Source organism: Bos javanicus, chromosome 6 (genome assembly GCF_032452875.1).
Source record: "Bos javanicus breed banteng chromosome 6, ARS-OSU_banteng_1.0, whole genome shotgun sequence".
In the NCBI taxonomy this organism is placed as follows: Eukaryota; Metazoa; Chordata; class Mammalia; order Artiodactyla; family Bovidae; genus Bos; species Bos javanicus.
Genome location: NC_083873.1, coordinates 6,647,069 through 6,670,408, shown reverse-complemented (window position 1 = coordinate 6,670,408; position 23,340 = coordinate 6,647,069). Strand labels below are relative to the sequence as shown.

The 23,340-nt window shown below is 39.8% G+C and overlaps 1 protein-coding gene and 1 long non-coding RNA gene across 9 annotated transcripts in view; one reads left to right on the top strand and one right to left on the bottom strand.

Annotated features, from left to right (window-relative positions):
- LOC133249993 (uncharacterized) overlaps positions 1–23,340 on the bottom strand; it is a 350,474-nt gene that overhangs the window by 200,281 nt on the left and 126,853 nt on the right. For all 8 annotated transcript variants that reach the window (XR_009737194.1, XR_009737201.1, XR_009737199.1 and 5 more), the window contains exon 3: positions 19,569–19,668. This is a non-coding gene — a long non-coding RNA (uncharacterized LOC133249993). The remainder of the gene's footprint in view (positions 1–19,568; positions 19,669–23,340) is intronic.
- The window catches only part of MYOZ2 (myozenin 2), a 385,146-nt gene that overhangs the window by 259,029 nt on the left and 102,777 nt on the right, over positions 1–23,340 (top strand). The gene's annotated exons all lie outside the window — the stretch shown is intronic.

The following is a 23,340-nucleotide window of genomic DNA, read 5'->3' as shown; positions in this document are numbered from 1 at the left end:
TCAGCAAAGTAATGTCTCTACTTTTTATATGCTGTCTAGGTTTTTTCATAGCTTTTCTTCCAAGAAGCAAGCGTCTTTTAATTTCATGAGTGCAGTCACCATCTGCAGTGATTTTGGAGCCCAAGAAAATAAAATCTGACACAGTTTTCACTGTTTCCCCATCTATTTGCCATGAAGTGATGGGATCAGATGCCATGATCTTCATTTTTCGAATGTTGAGCTTTAAGCCAGCTTTTTCACTGTCCTCTTTCATCTTCATCAAGAGGCTCTTTAGTTCTTATTCACTTTCTGCCATAAGGGTGGTGTCATCTGCATATCTGAGGTTACTGCTGTTTCTCTGGCAATCTTGATTCCAGCATGTGCTTCATCCAGCTGGGCATTTTGCATGATGTACTCTGCATATAAGTTAAATAAGCAGAGTGACAATGTATAGCCTTGACATACTCCCTTCCCAATTTTGAACCAGTCCACTGTTTAATGTCCGGTTCTAACTGTTGCTTCTTGATCTGCATACAGGTTTTGCAGGAAGCAGGTAAGGTAGTCTGGTATTCCCAGTTCTTTAAGAATTTTCCACAGTTTGTTGTGATCCACGCAGTCAAAGGCTTTAGCATAGTCAATGAAGCAGAAGTAGATGTGTTTCTGGAATTCTCTTGCTTTTTATATGATCCAATAGATGTTGGCAATTAGATCTCTGGTTCCTCTGCCTTTTCTAAATCCAGCTTGAACATCTGGATTTCTCAGTTCACATACTGTTGAACCCTGGCTTTGAGAATTTTGAGCATTACTTTGATAACATGTGAAAAGAGTGCAATTGTGCAGTAGTTTGAACATTCTTTGACATTGCTCTTATTTGGGATTGGAATGAAAACTGACATTTTCCAGTCCTGTGGCCACTGCTGAGTTTTCCAAATTTTCTGGCATGTTGAGTGCAGCACTTTAATAGCATCATCTTTTAAGATTTGAAATAGCTCAGCTGGAATTCCATCACCTCCACTAGTTTTGTTCATAGTGATGCTTCCTAAAGCCCACTTGACTTTGCACTCCATGATATTTGGTTCTCGGTGAGTGATCACACCATCCTGCTTATCTGGGCCATTAGGATTTTTTTTTTTTTTTGCGTAGTTCTTCTATTGTATTCTTGCCACCTCTTGTTCATATCTTCTGTTTTGTTAGGTTCATACCATTTCTGTCCTTTATTGAGTCCATCTTTGCATGAAATGTTCCTTTGGTATCTCTTAATTTTCCCACTCATTAGCCTATGAAATTACCCAGTCCATAAAAGCTAACCACACCATATTTTGAGGCTGCTCTTGTCTTATGAAATGATCCATACTCTGTCTGAAGAGTGTATTATCTCTAAATAAATCCATTTCTTACCTATCACTTTGTCTCTCGCTGAATTATTTCTGCAACAAGACATTAAGAACCTGAGTTTCATTAAGTCCTGAAAGCAGATGTATCATCTCAGTTTAAAGCATGGGTTTTGGCCAGATTTGAGTCCCAGCCACATGGATTCAAGCAGCAATCTGAGTTACATGGTTTCCATAGTGTTTGAAAATCTTACAGTGTTTCCAACTGAAATTCAATTTCCACAACACGTTAAATAAGTGAAGTAAGTGGATTTCTCACTTTGCATGAAAAGGAAAACACTAAGAAAGAAATAAGAATTGTTCAAGGCCTAAAGTGCTAACACAGGAAAAAACTCAGAGGTATGAACAAAATCTGTGGATATTTTACCTAAGGAAGTGTCAAAATAATTTGTAACAGATTTTTATTTCACCATTACCCCACTATAAAATTATTCTTAAAGCACATTAAATGAAGGCCATTCCAATATGGAAAAAACAAAAAACAAAAAAAGGAGGGGCTGAATTTTAGTCATAAGTATAGAGCAAATGATTTTACTACTCTGAAGACATTGATATTTATGGCTAAATATTTCCATAAAACATGCATTGCATTCACTGGAGGAAATCTCCCTCAAGGCATTAAATTACTCAGGTTTGAATTTTCCCCAAGTTATTATTATTTGAAGTTATCAATGGCAAAATTTGATTTTAATCTAAGAAAACTGTGACTTTGGTGAAGGCAGCAGAATTATTAGGTCAGCAAGTAATGCTCATCCTGATTTTTAATTTCTGTGACAAAAGGAAACATGAAATTTTATGAGTCTGAACAGGTTTAAAAACACTGAATGATATTTCTGTTCTGTCCTAGATATTTTTTTTCTTGGTACAATGAATGTACTGAGAATTGGGTTTAAAGGGACAGCAAATTCAAATCCTTTCCCTAAGTAGAAACTAATATAAATAGGTTCATCATGGTCTATAGCTACAGACTCTGCAAATTTTAAGAGGCTATCCCAAGGAAGGAAAATGAAATATGTGGGCATTTAGTAATTCCCCTAGAATGTATCATTTTTGACCAAGACACAGAAAGCCCTTTTGTTGGTAGCTTCAGGAACTACTGTCATGGGGAGATGCAGGCATTCATGCTTCAGTCAGCAACCTTTATCATTTATCTACTCAGTGCTACACACAATGCTTCATGCCAGGGTTGTATCGATGAATAAAATGTGGCCTCACATCATGAGTTGATCGTGCTAAGGGTACAATGTAAGGAGACAAGAACACTGATAGGATTGTACCCAGAGATTATGAGAAGAGTGGGGGAAAATAAAATCCAGCCTTAAGGGTAGGAGACTGCTGTGTGTGGGGTGAAAGGGAAGCCTTTCTGGAAGAATTCATGGCAGTTTGAGTCTTAAAGGTTGAGTAACTGTACTCACTTCTACCATTAATCACTGGTTGAGGTGAGTATAGCCAAGAAGAAACCCATTCAAGACAGAGGGCACAGCTAAAAAGCTCTAGAAAGATCTGTGTTATTGTTGGATAATAAGGTAAGAGTCAGGAAGCAGTTGATTTTATCCTATGGGAAGGACAAATTTTTCCTTTTTATAAAAGGTCAGAGAGTAAATACTTTAGGCTTAGAGAAGCATGGGGCTTTGACTCAACTCTACAAACGTGGCCACAACTAATATGAAAATGAATGAGCATGGCTTAATATAACATTGTTTATGGAGACTGTAATTGTGCTTTCCCAGCGGCTCAGTGGTAAAGAATCCGTCTGCCAGTGCTGGAGACATGGGTTTGATAGTTGGGTTGGGAAGATCCCTTGGAGTAGGAAATGGCAACCCACTCCAGTGTTCTTGTCCCCTTACATTGTATCCTTAGCACTATCAACTCGTGATGTGAGGCCACATTTTATTCATTGATACATCCCTGCATGAAGCATTGTATGTAGCCCTGAGTAGATAAATGGTATTCTTGCCTGGAAAATTCCATGGACATAAGAGTCTGGCAGGCTGTAGTTCATAGGGCTGCAAAAGGGTCAGACACGACTTACTGACGAAACAACACAACAACAATTGGAATTTCACATAATTTTCACAAGTCATCAGATACTGTTAAACTTTTTTTTCTATCCACTTAAAAATGTAAAAATTATTTGTAACTGCCTGTGTATACAATAAGCATCAGGCTAAACTTGGGTTGTTGGCCACAGCTTTCCAATTTCTGCTGTCAGGCAACAATGTGAAACCACTAAAGGATTTTAAACAGGAACTGGCCTGACTTAGGAGGAGCCTGGTGGGCACAGTCCATAGGGTCGCAAAAGAGTTGGGCATGACTTAGCCGCTAAATAACATTTCCTCTTGGTAGAGTCAATGGCAGCAGTGGGGAAGATGCATTTGAGAGAGAAGAGCCCAAGGAAAGAAGGACATGGAGAGCTGTTAAGTCTTTCCTGTGAAAAGGAGCAGTTTACCTCCTAGAACACTGTAATAAATCAGTCAACACTAGAATATCCCCTACATGTCCCTTCACTCCCCTGTTACTGCCCACTCCTTTCTCTGCCACAGTGCTTCCTCCTCCTATCTCACCCTCCTCCTCACCTCACCATCTGATCCCAAACATACACCATGGCTACCAGCTGGCTTTCTCTGTAAACTCCTTCAACAGAACAGAAAACAGGAAATTCTGCTGCAAGAGTGACCCCCAGGAGCCCCACTTCTCTAGTTTCTGGGAAGATGGTAACGGCTGAGTGAGCACTAGGGTGACCCAACCTTCCTCCAAGTCGTCAATGCATGTTACAGATGTGGTTACAATCTTTGGAACATTTATTTTCCAGTTGCTAGGAATAATTCATTTTTAAAATTTAATTTGCATTTGGCAGATGAAGTAATACCATCTTCTTTTCCGGCAACGTAATCTAAGATTTTTTTCCCTTGCTAAAGAGTCTTGATTTCAAAGCATTTAAAATGAAATATCCCACAAAACTGTTTTGATATCAAAGTGATTTTAATAGATTAAGAACTAAAATAGGGATAGCTTTGGTAAGTTTTTAAAACCCATGGACTATTAAAATGAGAAGGGAATCTAGACCATATAGTGAAACACAGAAGAGATTTAAAAAGCCACAATGAGCATCAGGTTCTCTTTCCTTTCAATGTCATGTTCTTTCTTCAAACAATTGATTGCAGAGCTTTTCTAAGGCAAGATCTACTAGTTTTAAGATGGCAGGATTATCTCACCTTCGGTAAAATGCCGCTTTCAAACATGAATGTGTGTGTGTGTGTGTATGTGTGTGTGTGCACACGTGCTCAGTCGTATCTGACTGGTTTGTGACCCAGTGGACTATAGCTTGCCATGCTACTCTGTCCATGGAGTTTTTCAGGTAAGAACAATGGCGCTGGTTGCCATTTCCTTCTCCAGGGGATCGTCCCAACCCAGGGATCGAACCCGTGTCTCCTGCATTGGCAGGCGGGTTCTTTACCACTGAGCCACCAGAGAAGCCCTTCAAACATGAATGTTACTCCATTTTAAACTCTGAAGGTGTTTGATGTGTATAAACCTGAACCAATGTTATGCCTGTTCCAGACACAGCCAGGGTTAACATCACTCTTCCCTTCCTGTTCTACAGACAGAGGTGATGTCACTGGCGATCTAGCGGATAGATTTTATGTTGCACTCTATCATTATCTCCATTCTAAAATCCTCCCAAAGTGGAGAAACATAAAATGAACGGGAAGGTAGTAATGGAAGACGTATAATAATGTGTGCTTCTAAAAGAGTAAATCAGAAAGGGCCATACTACAGTAATAACTCATTCTAACTAAAGTGGCCCTGGAGTCTGGAAATTGACAGTCTACTATACTCGCATAAATAGTTCAAGCTCAATAATGATGTAAAAATCTTTCAACAGGATACGTGAAAAATTATGACAAAGTCACAAGAGTTCAATTACTATGGATTTTCAAAAACAGAATAAAAAAACTGAAAAGTGTTACAAAACCTGAGCAATTCTGCTACATGTGCTTCTGATCTGCTATGATTTCATCACACTTATTACTCCAAATGAAAGCTTCTTAAATATGTCAAAGTGCAGATGTGCACTAGAGACTTAGCTGTTGCTAATCTACTTTCACAGAATTGTTGTTGCTCAGTTGTGTCCAACTATTTGCAACACCATGGACTGCAGAATGCAAGGCTTCCTTGTTTTTAACCATCTCCCAGAGCTTGCTCAAACTCATATCCATTGACTCGGTGATGCCACCCAACCATCTTATACTGTCATCCCCTTCTCCACCTGCCTTCAATCTTTCCCAGCCTCAGGGTCTTTTCTAATGAGTCAGCTTTTCACATCAGGTGGCCAAAGTATTGGCCCTTCATCTTCAGCATCAGCCCTTCCAATAAATATTAAGGATTGATTTCCTTTAGGATTGACTGATTTGATCTTCTTGCAGTCCAAGGGATTCCCAAGAGTCTTCTCCAACATCACAATTCAAAAGCATCAATTCTTTAGCACTCAGCCTTCTTTATGGTCCAACTTTCACATCCATACATGACTACTGGAAAAACCATAGCTTTGACTATACAGACCTTTATCGGCAAAGTAATGTCTCTGCTTTTTAATATACTGTGTAGGTTGGTCATAGCTTTTCTTCCAAGAAGCAAGCGTCTTTTAATTTCAGGCTACACTCAGCATCTGCAGTGACTTTTGGAGCCAAAGAAAATAAAGTCTGCCATTGTTTCCATTGTTTTCCCATCTATTTGCCATGAAGTGATTGGATCGGATGCCATGATTTTTGTTTTTTGAATGTTAAGTTTTAAGCCAGCTTTTTCACTCTCCTCTTTGACCTTCATGAAGAAGCTCTTTAGTTCCTCTTTGCTTTTTGCCATAAGGGTGGTGTCATTTGCTTATCTGAGGTTATTGATATTTTTCCCAGCAATCTTGATTCCAGCCTGTGCTTCATCCAACCTGGCATTTCACATGAAACTTCATGTAAGTTAAATAAGTCGGTGACAATATACAGCCTTGACATACTCCTTTCCCAAGCTGAACCAGTAATGCTCAAAATTCTCCAGGCTAGGCTTTAACAGTATGTGAACCAAGAATTTCCAGATGTTCAAGCTGGATTCAGCCAAAGGCAGAGGAGCCAAAGATTAAATTGCCAATATCTGCTGGATCATAGAAAAAGCAAGAGAGTTCCAGAAAAACATCTACTTCTGCTTCATTGACTATGCTAAAGCCTTTGACTGTGTGGATCACAACAAACTGGAAAATTCTTAAACAGATGGGAATACCAGACCATATTACCTGCCTCTTGGGAGAACTGTAGGCCGGTCAAGAAGCAACAGTTAGAACCAGACATGGAACAAAAGACTGGTTCAAAATTGGGAAAGGAGTATGTCAAGGCTGTATATTGTCACCCTGCTTATTTATTCACAGTATCAGTTATCAGTTCAGTCACTCAGTCACATCCGACTCTTTGCGAACCCATGAACCGCAGCATGCCAGGCCTCCCTGTCCATCAACAACTCCCAGGGTTTACTCAAATTCATGTCCATTGAGTCGGTGATGCCATCTAACCATCTCATCTTCTGTCATCCCCTTCTCCTCCTGCCCTCAATCTTTCCCAACATCAGGGTCTTTTCAAATGAGTCAGCTCTTCGCATAAGGTGGCCAAAATATTGGCGTCTCAGCTTCAACATTAGTCCTTCCAATGAATATTCAGGACTGATTTCCTTTAGGATGGACTGGTTGGATCTCCTTGCAGTCCAAGGGACTTTCAAGAGTCTTCTCCAACACCACAGTTCAAAAGCATCAATTCTTCAGTGCTCAGCTTTCTTTATAGTCCAACTCTCACATCCATACATGACTAGTAGAAAAACCATAGCCTTGACTAGACGGACCATTTATTCACAGAATTAATCTTATTCAATAATCAAGAAAAAAATAGAGATTTGACATATTCTCTTTCACTGCATTTAGTCAGTCACTCATCAGGAATACAGTATTTTTAGGTGATAATTACTCTGCTAAGTAGAAAGACTGATGATGATACATACTGGCAATGTACTAAATCCTATACACTTTTAACTCTATTATCTGTTAAGGCTCCTAACTTTTAATACATGATACTTTTAAATCCTTATTTACAGATGAACAAACTGAGGTACAGAATGCATCAATAACTGACAGGATGATACTAACAGAAGACGGTAGATCCAGGATTTGAATTTGGGCCTTCCTGTTTCACAGTCCATTCTCTTTGCACTTATCTATATATACGTGATAAAAAGATATAGACGGCATGGCCTCTCCATGTTTGGGAAACTAGACAGTAAATTTACAACAAAAGACAAATTCTAAGGCATATATGGGTTCATGATGTGGAAAAGCATCATAGCAATTATCTAGTCAAAACTCTCATTCTGCAGGAAGAAAATTGAGACCCAGCTAGGACAAAATGCCCAATGGAGTGCAAAAGCACTTTCCTTACTCCTAGTGCTCCTACACAAGGCTGGGTCCTCATCATCTGTTACCCCAACTATTAAAATAGCATCATACATCATACTATGTCTATCTCCGGTTCCATTATTTTCTATTATAATTATATTTCTAAAACTCGTATCATGTTAATGTTGAACTACTTAAACCCTTCAAACTGGTTATCTATTCGTTTTCCTGAAGGACAAGGTCTGCCTTATCAAGCACCAATCTAGCCTCCTTCCTGCTCCAGCTCCTACCGCTGCTCCAGCTGGTTAATAATCCGTTTCTACAATCCTGTGGTTCAGGTGCCTTTCCTTTTGTGTTCAGTATACTCTTCCCTCTGTCTAAAATGCTTTCTCTTTTCCTAGTCTGTGAACCTGCTCATCTTTCAAGAAGCAGCTCAAATATCACTCGGTGAAGTATTTCATTCTCCAAACTTCCTCCTCTCTATTTTCTATAATATTTCACTTATACTCAGTATTAGAGACAAGGACTTGCTCATCTTTCACTCTAACATCTAACAAATCATATGGATGACTCAAAGTAGGTCTTCAGTACATGCCTGTTGAATTAATAGATGGAGAGTACTATGGCTTCTTGATTTCCAATTTTTGCCCCAATAGCTTCTATTCAAGTTTTTGGTCCTTCAACAAATATTATATTTCTTTGTGCTAGGTATTTTGCTAGGCTCAGAGGTTATAGTGATTAAAAAAAGAAAAAAAAGATAAATAAGCTTCCTGCCCTCATGGAACTATTTCTACCAAGAAATGCAGATAACAAAAAATAACATGCAAACAATAAATGTCAGAGAAGTAACCAATAGCAGAGAAGTGAGAGAGTAACTGTGGAAGGCCATCATAGAAAGAGGGGTTAGAAGAACCTTTTCCAAGCACTTACTATTCCAATGAAGATCTCAAAGGATGAGATGTGAGATGTCTAGCCTGGTAAAGATTTGTGCTCAGTCCCTGAGTTGTGGCCAGCTCTTTGTGACCCCATGGACTATAGCCCACCAGGCTCCTCTGTCCATGGGATTTTCCAGGCAAGAACACTGGAGTGGATTGTCATTTCCTTCTCCAGGTAGAGAGTTAGTCAGAGCATTCAGGCAGTAGAGAAGAAAGGGATCAATCGCTATGGTCAAGGAAAGAAACAGGTTTATGTGGCCCTTGCCACACTGGTGAAATGGTTGTAGAGGCAAGGCAATCACAGCTCATGAATGCTTCACATGCTTTGTAGGCTATAATAAGCAACGAGAATTTTCCCCTAAAAGCCACTGAGGGCTATGGAAGAGTTCCGAGTCATTGGAACTGATCTGTCTTGTGTATTTAAAAATGAAGGAACTGAACTGAAGCAGGACCAGGGTAAAAGTAGGAAGCCCAACTAGGAAGCTCTTGCTGAAATCCAGGCAAATAATAGTTAAAGTGGAGTCACTGGAGATGGAAGAAACACAGACAGATTTTAGTTATATTTAGGAAACAGACTCACTAGGTCTTGGAAATGTTTTATTAGACGTGGGCAGAAAAAGAAAGGGAGGCATTACAGTTTATTTTTAGATTTTATGGTTTGAATCATTGTTTGGATGGCATAACTTTTACTCAGATGAGGAAGACTAAAGTGAGAAATAAATTTAGGAGAGGAAAAAAGAGTTTAATGTTTGGCTATATTGAACTGATGTCAAGAATGGAGACTTTAAACTTTGAAGAAAACTTCTTTTAAAGTAAACAAACCACCAGGTAACAATAAGAATAGCTAATAACCATTGGGATTGCTTACCATGTGGCACACTTTGTTTACATATTAAGCTATATAATTCCCCAAACAATCGCTCTAAAAAGAAGTTACTATTGTGACCTCCATGTTACAGATGAGGAAAGTAAAGCACAGAATGGTCAAATACTTCCCCTAGGCCTCAAGTTTGTACATGGCAGATTCAGGGTGCAAATCCAGGCAGTCTGACTCCAGAGACTGGCCTTTTATCTCTGTATAAAGAAAAAGTAATGCCCTGGTGCCAGGAATGTAATTAAATTTACTTCTAAACAAAATCAACAGGACACAAACACAGCTCTCCAAACATTACATGATAAGATTAATTAAACACTGACTTTTAATAAATGACAGTTCTGCTGCTGAAGTAAAGTAACTGTTCTTATTATGAATGCCATTATAGAAATCACATTGTGTACTGGGCACCAAGTAGAGACTGTTGCTCAGCAAGGACTTCTCCCAGGGGAATTAACTGGATCCCCATTTAGCTCTCTTCTCCAGGGACAATCACCAGCAGACACCCACTTCCATCCACAGTCATCCACTTTGGAGACTATTTACTGGCCATCTATAATGAGCCAGGCACTGGAGCAAACATCAGAACTACAATTCCCTGCTTTTATGGAGCTCCCAATTAGAGCAGGAGACAAAAACAAAATAAAACCACCTATTAAAATAGGGCTTCCTTGGTGGCTCAGTTGATAAAGAATCTGCCTGCAATGCAGGAGACCCAGGTTTGATCCCTGAATGGGGAAAATCCGCTGGAGAAGGGATAGGCTACCCACTCCAGTATTCTTGCCCAGAAAATCCCATGGACAGAGGAGCCTGGTGGGCTACAGAATATGGGGTCGCAAAGAATCAGACATGACTTAACAACTAAACCACCACCATCGTCACCTATTAAAATAATCAGTGATGTGTGCTGGAAATAGTAGACACAGCGGGGAAATGAGGAAATTTCCTCCATGTGAGAATTAGGTAGGATTCAACTAGGACGCAGCTCAGTGTTTCGCAGCCAGAGAAGAGAAGAGTCTGATACAGCACCTTGGAACTACCATAGGACCACCGGTGCCATTTCACACAGGTAGCAGGTACCCAAAACTTCCAGCAGAGCAGATATGGAAATGTCTTTCTAAACGTGAGTGCTCCAACCCTGCCCCCCAACCCCCGCCCGCATCCCCCCACCCCTCCCGGCTCTCCTCTTTCTGAAGGCTCTCCCTGAGTAACCCAGTTACAACTGCCTCCCTGTGGTGACAGACAATCCATATCCAAGCCTGACTCAATGATCTCGTCTGCTTCAGCCCTGAATCACACTAGACTTCACTATTTGGGTAACTCTCAAACATCATGGATTTCAAAAAGACATCACTTCCTTTTCCCCCATAGCCTGCTCATTCTCCTACACATCTCTCTTGGTGCCCAACTACCTCTGCCAGACCTAGAATCATTGCTCTAGTTTCCCCTCTTACCCCAACGCTTACCCAACACAGTAATTACTAAACACTGAGAGCTCCCTGCTTAGAGTCTCTAGTTATCAGCCTGCCCTGCCACATCCATTGTCACGGCATTTGACCGGCCCCTCATCTATCTCCCTTCCCTGCTGGCTCAGACAGGAAGGAATCTGCCCGCAACATGGGAGACCTGGGTTTGATCCCTGGGTGGGGAAGACCCCCTGGAGGAGGGCATGGCAACCCACTCTAGTGTTCTTGCCTGGAGACTCCAATGGACAGAGGAGCCTGGAGGGCCACAGTCCATGGGGTCGCAAAGAGCTGGAATGACTGAGAAACTAAGCACACACACATCATCGCCCTTCGCTGAAACAGGGTCTGAAGTGTCTCACTGCCACAGCCTCACTCTGTTTATCATGCAAGTGCCAGAATAATGTTGCAAAAAATGCACATCATGTTCTTCTCCTGCTTTAAAGCCATCAACAGCTCCCCACAGGCTAAAGTTCACAGGCTAAAGTTCTAACTCCTGTGAAGCCCACAGGTGTTTCACCTTTTCCTTCCTTTCAGCCTTACCTTTTGCTAATAACCCCTGTCTTCTAGTGCTTCATACTCCACCCATACCAAACTGCTTACAATTCCACGAACTCCTTATGTGGTTTCAGACAGCAACCTCCAGCTCATACTTCTCTCCCTGCTTTAAATGCCTTTCAACACTATCCCCACACCTTCACCCATCTTTCACGTTTCAACTCATAGATCAACTTGTCTCTGAAGCTTTTTGTGATTACTCTGCCTCGGCCTCAAATAGAACAGACCTTTCCTCCCTATGTCCCCACCGCTTCCAGGGCCAAAAATTTTCCACAGCACTTTGTTATAGTGATCCTATCAGCCTAGCATGATGCCTGCCTATCAGATTGTTTCATTGACAACAACACAGTTTATGGACCAATACTTATGATCTACCAGTAGTAGGTGCTATGGCTAAATATTGGAGAAGCGGAAAAGGTAGACAAAACAATCTTTGCCCTCATAACTTCTTTACAGTCACAAAATAAAACCTTTCAGTTTAAAAGTCAAAAGCATTCCCAAGATTTAGCCTGAAGATAAAATACTTTAAGCTACTTTCATGTAGTTTAAGGGACTTGATTTATAGAGGTCCCTTCTAAAGTTCTGTGCTAATTTTATATTTTTAACTTTACGTCTTTATTTTCTTAAAGGAGTGGGGCCCAAATCTGGGCATATTTTAGGCTCCACAGGAACCTGAATGGCAGAAAGCATTTCACTTTCCTTTTGATGGGAGTGAAAAAGGAGAGTGAAAAAGCTTGTTTATTTTTTTTATTTATTTATTTTTTACTTTACAATATTGTATTGGTTTTGCCATACATCAACATGAATCCACCACAGGTGTACATGTGCTCCCCATCCTGAACCCCCTCCCACCTCCCTCCCCATACCATCCCTCTCAGTCATTCCAGTGCACCAGCCCCGAGCATCCCGTATCCTGCATCGAACCTGGACTGGCGATTCGTTTCACATATGATATTATACATGTTTCAATGCCATTCTCCCAAATCATTCCACCCTTGCCCTCTCCCACAGAGTCCAAAAGACTGTTCTATACATCTGTGTCTCTTTTGCTGTCTCGCATACAGGCTTATCGTTACCATTTTTCTAAATTCCATATATATGCATTAGTATACTGTATTGGTGTTTTTCTTTCTGGCTTACTTCATTCTGTATAATAGGCTCCAGTTTCATCCACCTCATTAGAACTGATTCAAATGTATTCTTTTTAATGACTGAGTACTACTCCATTGTGTGTATGTACCACAGCTTTCTTATCCATTCGTCTGCTGAGGGACATCTATGTTGCTTCTGTGTCCTGGCTATTATAAACAGTGCTGTGATGAACATTGAGGTACACGTGTCTCTTTCCATCCTGGTTTCCTCAGTGTGTATGCCCAACAGTGGGATTGCTGGGTCATATGGCAGTTCTATTTTCAGTTTTTTAAGGAATCTTCACACTGTTCTCCATAGTGGCTGTACTAGTTTGCATTCCCACCAATAGTGTAAGAGGGTTCCCTTTTCTCCACACCCTCTCCAGCATTTATTGCTTGTAGACTTTTGGATAGCAGCCATTCTGACTGGTGTGAAATGGTACTTCATTGTGGTTTAGATTTGCATTTCTCTGATAATGAGTGATGTTGAACATCTTTTCATGTGTTTGTTAGCCATCTGTATGTCTTCTTTGGAGAAATGTCTGTTTAAAAGCTAGTTTAAAACTCAGCATTCAAAAAACTAAGATCATGGCATCCAGTCCCATCACTTCATGGCAAATAGATGGGGGGAAATGTGGAAACAGTCACAAATTTTATTTTCTTGGGCTCCAAAATTCCTGTGGATAGTGACTGCAGCCATGGAATTAAAAGACGCTTGCTCCTTAGAAGAAAAGCTATGACAAACCTAGACAGCATATTAAAAAGCAGAGACATCAGTTTGCCAACAAAGGTCCTTATAGTCAAACCTGTGGTTTTTCCAGTAGTCATGTATGAATGTGAGACTTGGACCATAAAGAAAGCTGAGTGCTGAAGAAGTGATGCTTTTGAACTGGAGAAGTGGTGCTGGAGAAGACACTTGAGAGTGCCTTGGACTGCAAGGAGATCAAACCAGTCAATCCGAAAGGAAATCAACTCTGAATATTCACTGGAAGGACTGATACTGAAGCTGAAACTCCAATACTTTGGCCACCTGATGTGAAGAGTGGACTAACTGGAAAAGACCCTGATGGTGGGGAAGATCGAGGGCAGGAGGAGAAGGGGACGACAGATGATGAGATGGTTGGATGGTATCACTGACACAATGGACATGAGTTTGAGCAAACTCTAGATGACAGTGAAGGACAGGAAAGCCTGGCGTGCTGCAGTTCATGGGGTCGCAAAGGGTCAGACACAACTTAGTGACTGAACAACAACAGGCTCCACAAAACTTAGAGCCACCTCTGGTTTCTTACATGATTATCTATGGTCACAAATTTTTGTAAACAAAGCTTAAAGAAAAGTCAATAGTGATTTGGGAGGGTTTGCTTTGTGGTACAGGCTTCCTCTTGAACATTGAATGGGAGAGGCTCAGCGCCACCCCTGAGTCCTCCCCTGGGGTAGAGAAAGAGGGTGGGGCCTCTGATCAAGAGTTTCCTATTGTCTCTCTCCTTTCCTACCACCCACGCCCCCTAAAAGAGGTGTGAACTAGAAAACAAGGAAGGAAAAGAAAGATAACAAATTTTCAGGAACAGCAGAATGCCATGGTCCTGAGCTACTAACAGAAAATGCATCACACTGGCTTACTCAGTGTCATCAGGTTCACATCAATCCTATGATCTGTCTGAAATTTCAGAGTAAAACATGTTTGTTGTGGTTGGGAAGTGAGGGGAAGAGGGAAGTTAGAAGCAAGAGGAAAAGAAAAGAAGGACATATGACAAAGAACACGATTAATGAGTCCAGTTCTTCCTTGTGTCATGTGTGGCCTCCCTGTGCAAAAGGAAAGGAATGACGGGCTGGGAATCTGTCATCCACATTCCTTCTCTGTACCCCACCCCTCCTTCAGCATTTCCTTCAGAATCCAGCCAGGCCCTGACATAATAGCTCTAATTGACAAAAGGGAGAAAGAGTGGTGCTGAACCTAAGTTTGTGTGCCTGTCACACACAGAGGCCAAACAAATAGAAACATTTGAGTTTAGAGTGGAGAAAGGTTTACTGCCAGGGCCAAGCAAGGAGAACAAGCAGCTCCTACTCAGAAGACTGGAACTCTGATGGCTTTCAGGGAAGAATTTTTAAGGCAATGTCTGGGGTGAGGGGTGCAGCGTGCATGACTTTCTTCTGATTTGGTTGGTGGTGAGGTAACAGGGTGGTGTTTCAGGAATCACAGTCATCAGCCTGGCACTGACCAGTCTGGAGTCTACTAGCTTGCATGCAGCATGAAGTCATCACCCTCCTTCCGGGTGGGGGTCTTAGTTCCTGCAGAATAACTCAAAGATGTGTGCTGGATTGTTATGGGTATCCCTTGAGGAGAAACTAGACATTAGAGGACCATGACACACCAACTTTATATATGAGCAACTAGATCCAGAGTGGTAAAAGACACTTTCAAGTTTCCACCATCATAAGGTTTAAGATTGTGTTTTATCGCTGAACTATTTTTTCTTGTCTGCTTTTCCTTTGTTTCTGCATTCTCTCACTTACATAATTGGTAACTGCTTGAATCTGCACCTTGGAACTCAGGGAAGGCCTATGGGATTGAAGCCTTTTTCTGCAAACAATAAATGGAAGGCATGGAGGGGCTCTTGGACCCAGGAGGGCCTTGCAGGGTCCTGCTCGGTTTCAAGAGGAATGCATAAATTGACAGTTGTGGGGTGGGAGGAGGAGAAGCTGTCTGAGTCCAGTTCCTGGTTCTGGTTTGGGTAGGATTTAGATCTTTCTAGGTCCCAAGCATACAAAAACTATGGGTCTACCACTGCTTCCATTATGTAATTCAAATAACATATTAATGTTTTTAATGACACATAACTTACCCATGTGCCCAGTTACCATTAGGATAACTGTTTTTCTAGATTTTGTGATTTTTACATTTTGAACAAACTAGTTACAGAGATGACCTCTCTCTTTCTCTTTCTCTGTCACCGCTCCCTGACACATGTTTGGTTTGCCTTTTCTAACACCATCCTAGTCCTTCTGGATGGTGCGACCTTGGCAGATTCCTACCACTCTGGGTCTGGTTGCTCACTTATAGAGTTGGTGTGTTGTGTCATATTCCTTTAATCCCTATGAGTTTATTAGAGATCATTCTCTTTTATCCTTCAAAGGAAAACAACAATTTAAAAATACTTCTGCTCTGACTTGTACATCCTATGGACTTGTACAGTGTAGAGAATTCCAGTCTGGATGAGAGAAGACATCCTGTGTATGCAGTGATACATCTCATTGTACTCATTCTATAAATATTTACTGAATACCTACCATTTAACAGCTGCTGAGTGTACAATGATGAGCAGAACAGACACATACTCCTTGCCTTGTCCGGTTTACTTCCATGGAGCTTACAGTCTATGGAATACAGTTGTGGAGCCTGGGAACATTTCAGGTGTCTGATTTCCAGAACGTGTCCTCTAGGATCTAGTACAGTGGTGAGGAACCTGATTCTGCAGTCAGGTGGCCTGGGTTCAAATCCTAGATCCGTCACTTCTTCGCTTTGCGACCTTGAGCAAGTCTCTTAGACTCTCTGTCTTGCTATTTCCTCCAGGCTAACAATAGCAAGTCCACATGCCCACAGTATATCTCCTGACACGCATGACTCTTTTACTGTCAAACCTTGTACTGTGGCTCAGGGCTGTTCAGGACTGTGGGCTCAAAAGGACTACTCTGCTCTTCCTCCACAGAGAATGCCCAGCTATAGGCCAAAGACGGAAAGATGATTCTCTTCTCAGTTCATGGCATCTGGATTAAGCGGCACTACCCTAAAGTCATGCTGAGTTTTCAGAGAAAACAGCCTTTCTGTTTTTACTCAGTCCATTCAATCTTCGCTTCCTTTGCCCCTATAGTTGAAAAAGTATCTTTGGCAGCTTAAATTAGGAGATCATGTGTAAATGCAACTCAGATTTCATCTGTCTCCTGGTCCTTCTCTTTGAGCTCCCCAATAGCCTCCCCAGTCACACACAAAATAATGAATCCACTTCACAGAAAAATATTGCTGAGAAAATTGAACTTGACAAAGGATTTTATGGAAACAAAGGAAGAAATATTCAAAGCACACAGCTCTAGAGCTGACCACTCCATTTGAAAATTCCTGGTAGGCATTTTTCCACTTCTCCAGATTTTCCTTTCCTGCCAGGTTACCAGCAAAGGTGTCATTGTTTCCCCTCTGGGTGTAACCCAGGCCCATAAAATTGCTAAGATACAAAAATCAACACTTAAGTTCATCCAAGTCAGGAAATAAACTCAAAAGATGTACTACTCCGCTGCTTTCTCTGGTTTACCACCTTCTTTGATTTCATGGCTGAGCATTCCAGCACATGAATGCAATCAAGATTTTTTCAACCAACATTTTAAGTTTTTTTTAGCAACAGGCTTTGTCTGGGCACTTAGAACATCAGGTTGCCCTTCACAGATTGTGCAGCCTGGTATTGAGTCAAGTTGCCCGATCACCCTGCTTGGTATCAGCCCAATACAAAGTCACAGTGTTTAAATCATTATGCTGAGATTTATGTTTCAGTGAATCAGTTGCATTATCTTTCCACACCATTTTTGCCTTAAGCAATAAAACACTGCTATAAAAGGAAGGGAGACAAAAAGGATATAGTTAGCAAAGAATCCTAATTCTGGACCCCTTAAAGGAGTCCAAGCCAGAATTTAAGACTGTTTTCATTGCCTTGCCCCATTTAGGATTCTGCTTGGTTGGCCTTCACATTAGGATAGTTGATTGTTTACAAATGTTTGAACATTTTTCTCACTGACCCATGTTTGGGTGTGCCTTTGGAATAACAAAAGATGAATAAACTAAAAGAATTTGCTTTGGTCCTCGTTTTGAGCTAAATACTGAAAGTAACAATAAAAAAATTAAAGATGGAAGTAGGGATATATATACCTGGATTTCAGTTTGTGAATTTATTTCCACAACACACATCCCAGAGACCTTAAAATAGAGTGTGAGACTATTCCAGTGTAAGACTGGAAGGGAAGAGAGATCACATAATTCAATCCTCTCCCATCACTGATGAGGAAACCAAATCCCAGAGAAGTTATGTGACCTGTTTAGAATCACACAACAGAAGCAATTTCGGGACAAGGTCTCCTGATTCCCAGGAACTTATTTCTTCTTCTTCTTTTTTAAAAAATATAATTGTTACCTTTCATTGAATGATCACTATATACCACAGGAATTTTGATACCAACCAGGGTTCTTGGCCTTCCCCAATCAATAGAAACTGCCTAGAAGCCAGATAAGAATTGCTATCATATAATATGCAGGCTTTATTTTACAAAAAAAAAAAAAAAAATTATAAATATGTTTAGTAAACTTGATAGATTTTTGTAAATTTAGTTTGAATACCTAATGTCAGAAATTTATGAAAAATGAGCAAAAACAATCCACCGGAATTCAAAAATAAAACAAAAGCCAGGGGCTCCCCTGGTGGTCCAGTGGTTAACAGTCCACCTTGCAATGCAGGGGACACCAGTTCCACTCTTGGTCTGGGGAGACCCACATGTCATGGAGCAACTAAACCCATGCACCTCAACTACTGAGCCAGCATGCTAGAGCCTGCAAGCTGCAACTACTGATTCCATGCACCGCAACTACTGAAGCCCATGTGCCCAGAGCCTGTGTCTCACAACGAGAGAAGCCACAGCGATGAGAAGTCCGTGAAGAGTAGCCCGCACTCTCAGAGACTACAGAAAAGCCTGCGTGCAGCAATGAAGACCCACCATAGTCAAAAAATAAACCAATTAAAAAAAAATAAAGCTGAAATGAATGCATAAATTATATATATAAAACAAACAACTTTCCTTCATGTGGTATAGGTTAATCTTTTTGTTTCCCAGTATCTTAGTTGTCTTTACCAGCACAGTAGTTAAAAAAACTAGGAAATGTCAAAGTTATTTAGGGATGTAATTATTATTAAAGAAAAAGCTTTTATTATTTACAAACTTTATATTTTGAAATAAACTTAGGAATTTATTTATTTAGAAATAAAAATCGTTCATCAGCTTTCTCTGCCATTATCACGACTTATGAGCCTCAAATAAATATAATTAAGGAGCTATAGAGGGCTTCCTGGGTGCAGCTAGTGGTAAAGAACCTGCCTGCCAATGTGGGAGATGTAAGAGATGAGGGTTCGATCCCTGGGTCAGAAAGATCCCCTGTAGGACAGCATGGCAACCCACACCAGTTTTCTTGCCTGGAGAATCTTGTGGACAGAAGAGCCTGGTAGGTTACAGTCCTAGGAGCAGCAAAGATTCAGACATGCCTGAAGCGACTTAGCACAAGTGTGGGCAAGGAGATATAGGTGAGGTGGAATGTAAACTGAAGATCTATCAGGAATTAACCTCAGAATTTAAATAAATGAGGTCAGAGCTAGAGACAGAGAGAAGGGGCAAGTGTCTTTATCATGACTTGTTATAAGGCAGCAGCAAATCACCTTTGAGGAACCATGAAGGAACCATGGAGACTGAGGAACCATAAAGGTCTCTTCAGTGTTAGAAGCAGATGACAAAAGTGATCATGTCAGGACAGTAATGCTAGATCTGATTTCATGCATTCACTCTTAACACATAACTGCATATTCAGAATCACATACTTTTACCATAGATACCATACAATTATGAATTTTCCTCTAAGGGAGCAACTCCACATTTTAGGTTGCTTTGGGATATAGTAGAGATTTAACCTCCTATTTCAAAATCATAATCCAAGACTCCATTAGGTAATCCCAGCTCTGTTACCAGTACATTCCAGATTCCACAGGTTCACAGAATTTTTACTTACCTAGGAGTAATTAGATCCAGCAAAATCTTTTGTTTGTTTTCTTTTGTCTTAAGTATAGGCATAGGAAGTTCACTTATTTAGTACTGGTTTTGTTCTCCATCTGCAAGAGATCAAAGTTGGAAACTATCTCTGGCATGGGTAAGTTGTGAAATTGAAACAACTGCATGTGTCAATAGAGTTTGCTTTTTGGAGAGAGACTCATGAGTGAAAATTGAAGAAGGGGTAAATACATTACATATCAATAATAAAAAGTGTTCAGGCAACCAAATATGAAAAATTGCTCTATAAAAATCAAACTCCATAAAATAAATTAAAAAAAAAAAAAGCTAAAAAAGGTGTGAACATTATTAGCAAAAAGACTGCCAAGAGTATCAAGCAATATGCTAGATAACTAGTTGTGAAAAATGACTGTTAAAAGAGATATCATTTATATTTCTATTATTTACAAAATCCTGACAAAATTTTTGCTTCAAAATGAACACAATGATACAGATGGTAGAATTAAAAAAAAAAAGAAATTATTTTCCTTTTTAAAAATTTTATTTATTTATTTATTTTACTTTACAATATTGTATTAGTTTTGCCATACGTTGACTTGAACCCACCATGGGTGTACATGTGTTCCCCATCCTGAACCCTCCTCCCTCCTCCCTCCCCATACCATCCCTCTGGGTCATCCCACTGCACCAGCCCCAAGCACCCTGTCTCATGCATTGAACCTGGACTGGCAATTAATTTCACATATGATAATATACACGTTTCAATGCCATTCTCCCATATAATTCCACCCTCACCCTCTCCTGTAGAGTCCAAAAGACTGTTCAATACATCTGTATCTCTTTGACTGTCTCACATACAGGGTTATCGTTATCATCTTTCTAAATTCCATATATATACATTAGTATACTGTATTGGTGTTTTTCTTTCTGGCTTACTTCACTCTGTATAATAGGCTCCAGTTTCATCCACCTCATTAGAACTGATTCAAATGTATTCTTTTTAATGGCTGAGTAATACTCCATTGTGTATATGTACCACAGCTTTCTTATCCATTCATCTGCTGATGGACATCTAGGTTGCTTCCATGTCCTGGCTATTATAAACAGTGCTGCGATGAACATTGTGTCTCTTTCTATTCTGGTTTCCTCAGTGTGTATGCCCAGCAATGGGATTGCTGGATCATAAGGCAGTTCTATTTCCAGTTTTTTAAGGAATCTCCACATTATTCTCCATAGTGGCTGTACTAGTTTGCATTCCTACCAACAGTGTAAGAGGGTTCCTTTTTCTCCACACCCTCTGCAGCATTTATTGCTTGTAGACTTTTGGATAGCAGCCATTCTGACTGGTATGAAATGGTACCTCATTGTGGTTTAGATTTGCATTTCTCTGATAGAGTGATGTTGAACATCTTTTCATGTGTTTGTTAGCCATCTGTATGTCTTCTTTGGAGAAATGTCTGTTTAGTTCTTTGGCCCATTTTTTGATTGGGTCTTTTATTTTTCTGGAATTGAGCTTCAGGAGTTGCTTGTATATTTTTGAGATTAATTCTTTGTCCTTTGCTTTGTTTGCTATTATTTTATCCTATTCTGAAGGCTGTCTTTTCATCTTGCTTATAGTTTCCTTTGTTGTGCAGAAGCTTTTAATTTTAATTAGGTCCCATTTGTTTATTTGTGCTTTTATTTCCAATATTCTGGGAGGTGGGTCATAGAGGATCCTGCTGTGGTTTATGTCGGAGAGTGTTTTACCTATGTTTTCCTCTAGGAGTTAAGTTTCTGGTCTTACATTTAGATCTTTAATCCATTTTGAGTTTATTTTTGTGTATAGTGTTATAAAGTGTTCTAGTTTCATTCTTTTACAAGCGGTTGACCAGTTTTCCCAGCACCAATTGTTAAAGAGATTGTCTTTTCTCCATTGTATATTCTTGCCTCCTTTGTCAAAGATAAGGTGTCCATAGGTGCGTGGATTTATCTCTGGGCTTTCTATTTTGTTCCATTGATCTATATTTCTGTCTCTGTGCCAGTACCATACTGTCTTGATGACTGTGGCTTTGTAGTAGAGACTGAAGTCAGGCAGGTTGATTACTCCAGTTCCATTCTTCTTTCTCAAGATTGTTTTGGCTATTCAAGGTTTTATGTACTTCCATACAAATTGTGAAATTATTTGTTCTAGTTCTCTGAAAAATACCATTGGTAGCTTGATAGGGATTGCATTGAATCTCTAGATTGCTTTGGGTACTATACTCATTTTCACTATATTGATTCTTCTGATCCATTAACACGATATATTTCTCCATCTATTTGTGTCCTCTTTGATTTCTTTCATCAGTGTTTTATAGTTTTCTATATAAAGGTCTTCTGTTTCTTTAGGTAGATATATTCCTAAGTATTTTATTCTTTTCATTGCAATGGTGAATGGAATTGTTTCCTTAATTTCTCTTTCTGTTTTCTCATTGTTAGTGTATAAGAATGCAAGGGATTTCTGTGTGTTAATTTTATATCCTGAAACTTTACTATATTCATTGATTAGCTCTAGTAATTTTCTGGTGGAGTCTTTAGGGTTTCTTATGTAGAGGATCATGTCATCTGCAAACAGTGAGAGTTTTACTTCTTCTTTGCCAATCTGGATTCCTTTTATTTCTTTTTCTGCTCTGATTGCTGTGGCCAAAACTTCCAAAACTATGTTGAATAGTAGTGGTGAGAGTGGGCACCCTTGTCTTGTTCCTGACTTTAGAGGGAATGCTTTCAATTTTTCACCATTGAGGACAATGTTTGCTAAGGGTTTGTCATATATAGCTTTTATTATGTTGAGGTATGTTCCTTCTATTCCTGCTTTCTGGAGGTTTTTTTTTTTTTTAATCATAAATGGATGTTGAATTTTGTCAAAGGCTTTCTCTGCATCTATTGAGATAATCATATGGTTTTTATTTTTCAATTTGTTAATGTGGTGTATTATATTGATTGATTTGTGGATATTGAAGAATCCTTGCATCCCTGGGATGAAGCCCACTTGGTCATGATGTATGATCTTTTTAATATGCTGGTGGATTCTGTTTGCTAGAATTTTGTTAAGGGTTTTTGCATCTATGTTCATCCATGATATTGACCTGTAGTTTTCTTTTTTTGTGGCATCTTTGTCAGGTTTTGGTATTAGGGTGATGGTGGCCTCATAGAATGAGTTTGGAAGTTTACTTTCCTCTGCAATTTTCTGGAAGAGTTTGAGTAAGATGTGTGTTAGTTCTGCTCTAAATTTTTGGTAGAATTCAGCTGTGAAGCCATCTGGTCTTGGGCTTTTGTTTGCTGAAGATTTATGATTACAGTTTCAATTTCCATGCTTGTGATGGGTCTGTTAAGATTTTCTATTTCTTCCTGGTTCAATTTTGGAAAGTTGTACTTTTCTAAGAATTTGTCCATTTCTTCCAAGTTGTCCACTTTATTTACATATAGTTGCTGATAATAGTCTGTTATGATTCTTTGTATTTCTGTGTTGTCTGTTGTTATCTCTCCATTTTCATTTCTAATTTTGTTGATTTGATTTTTCTCCCTTTGTTTCTTGATGAGTCCGGCTAATGGTTTGTCAATTTTATTTATCCTCTCAAAGAACCAGCTTTTGGTTTTGTTGATTTTTGCTATGGTCTCTTTTGTTTATTTTGCATTTATTTCTGCCATAATTTTTAAGATTTCTTTCCTTCTACTAACCCTGGGGTTCATAATTTCTTCGTTTTCAAGTTGCTTAAGGTGCAGAATTAGGTTATTTATTTGAGTTTTTTCTTGTT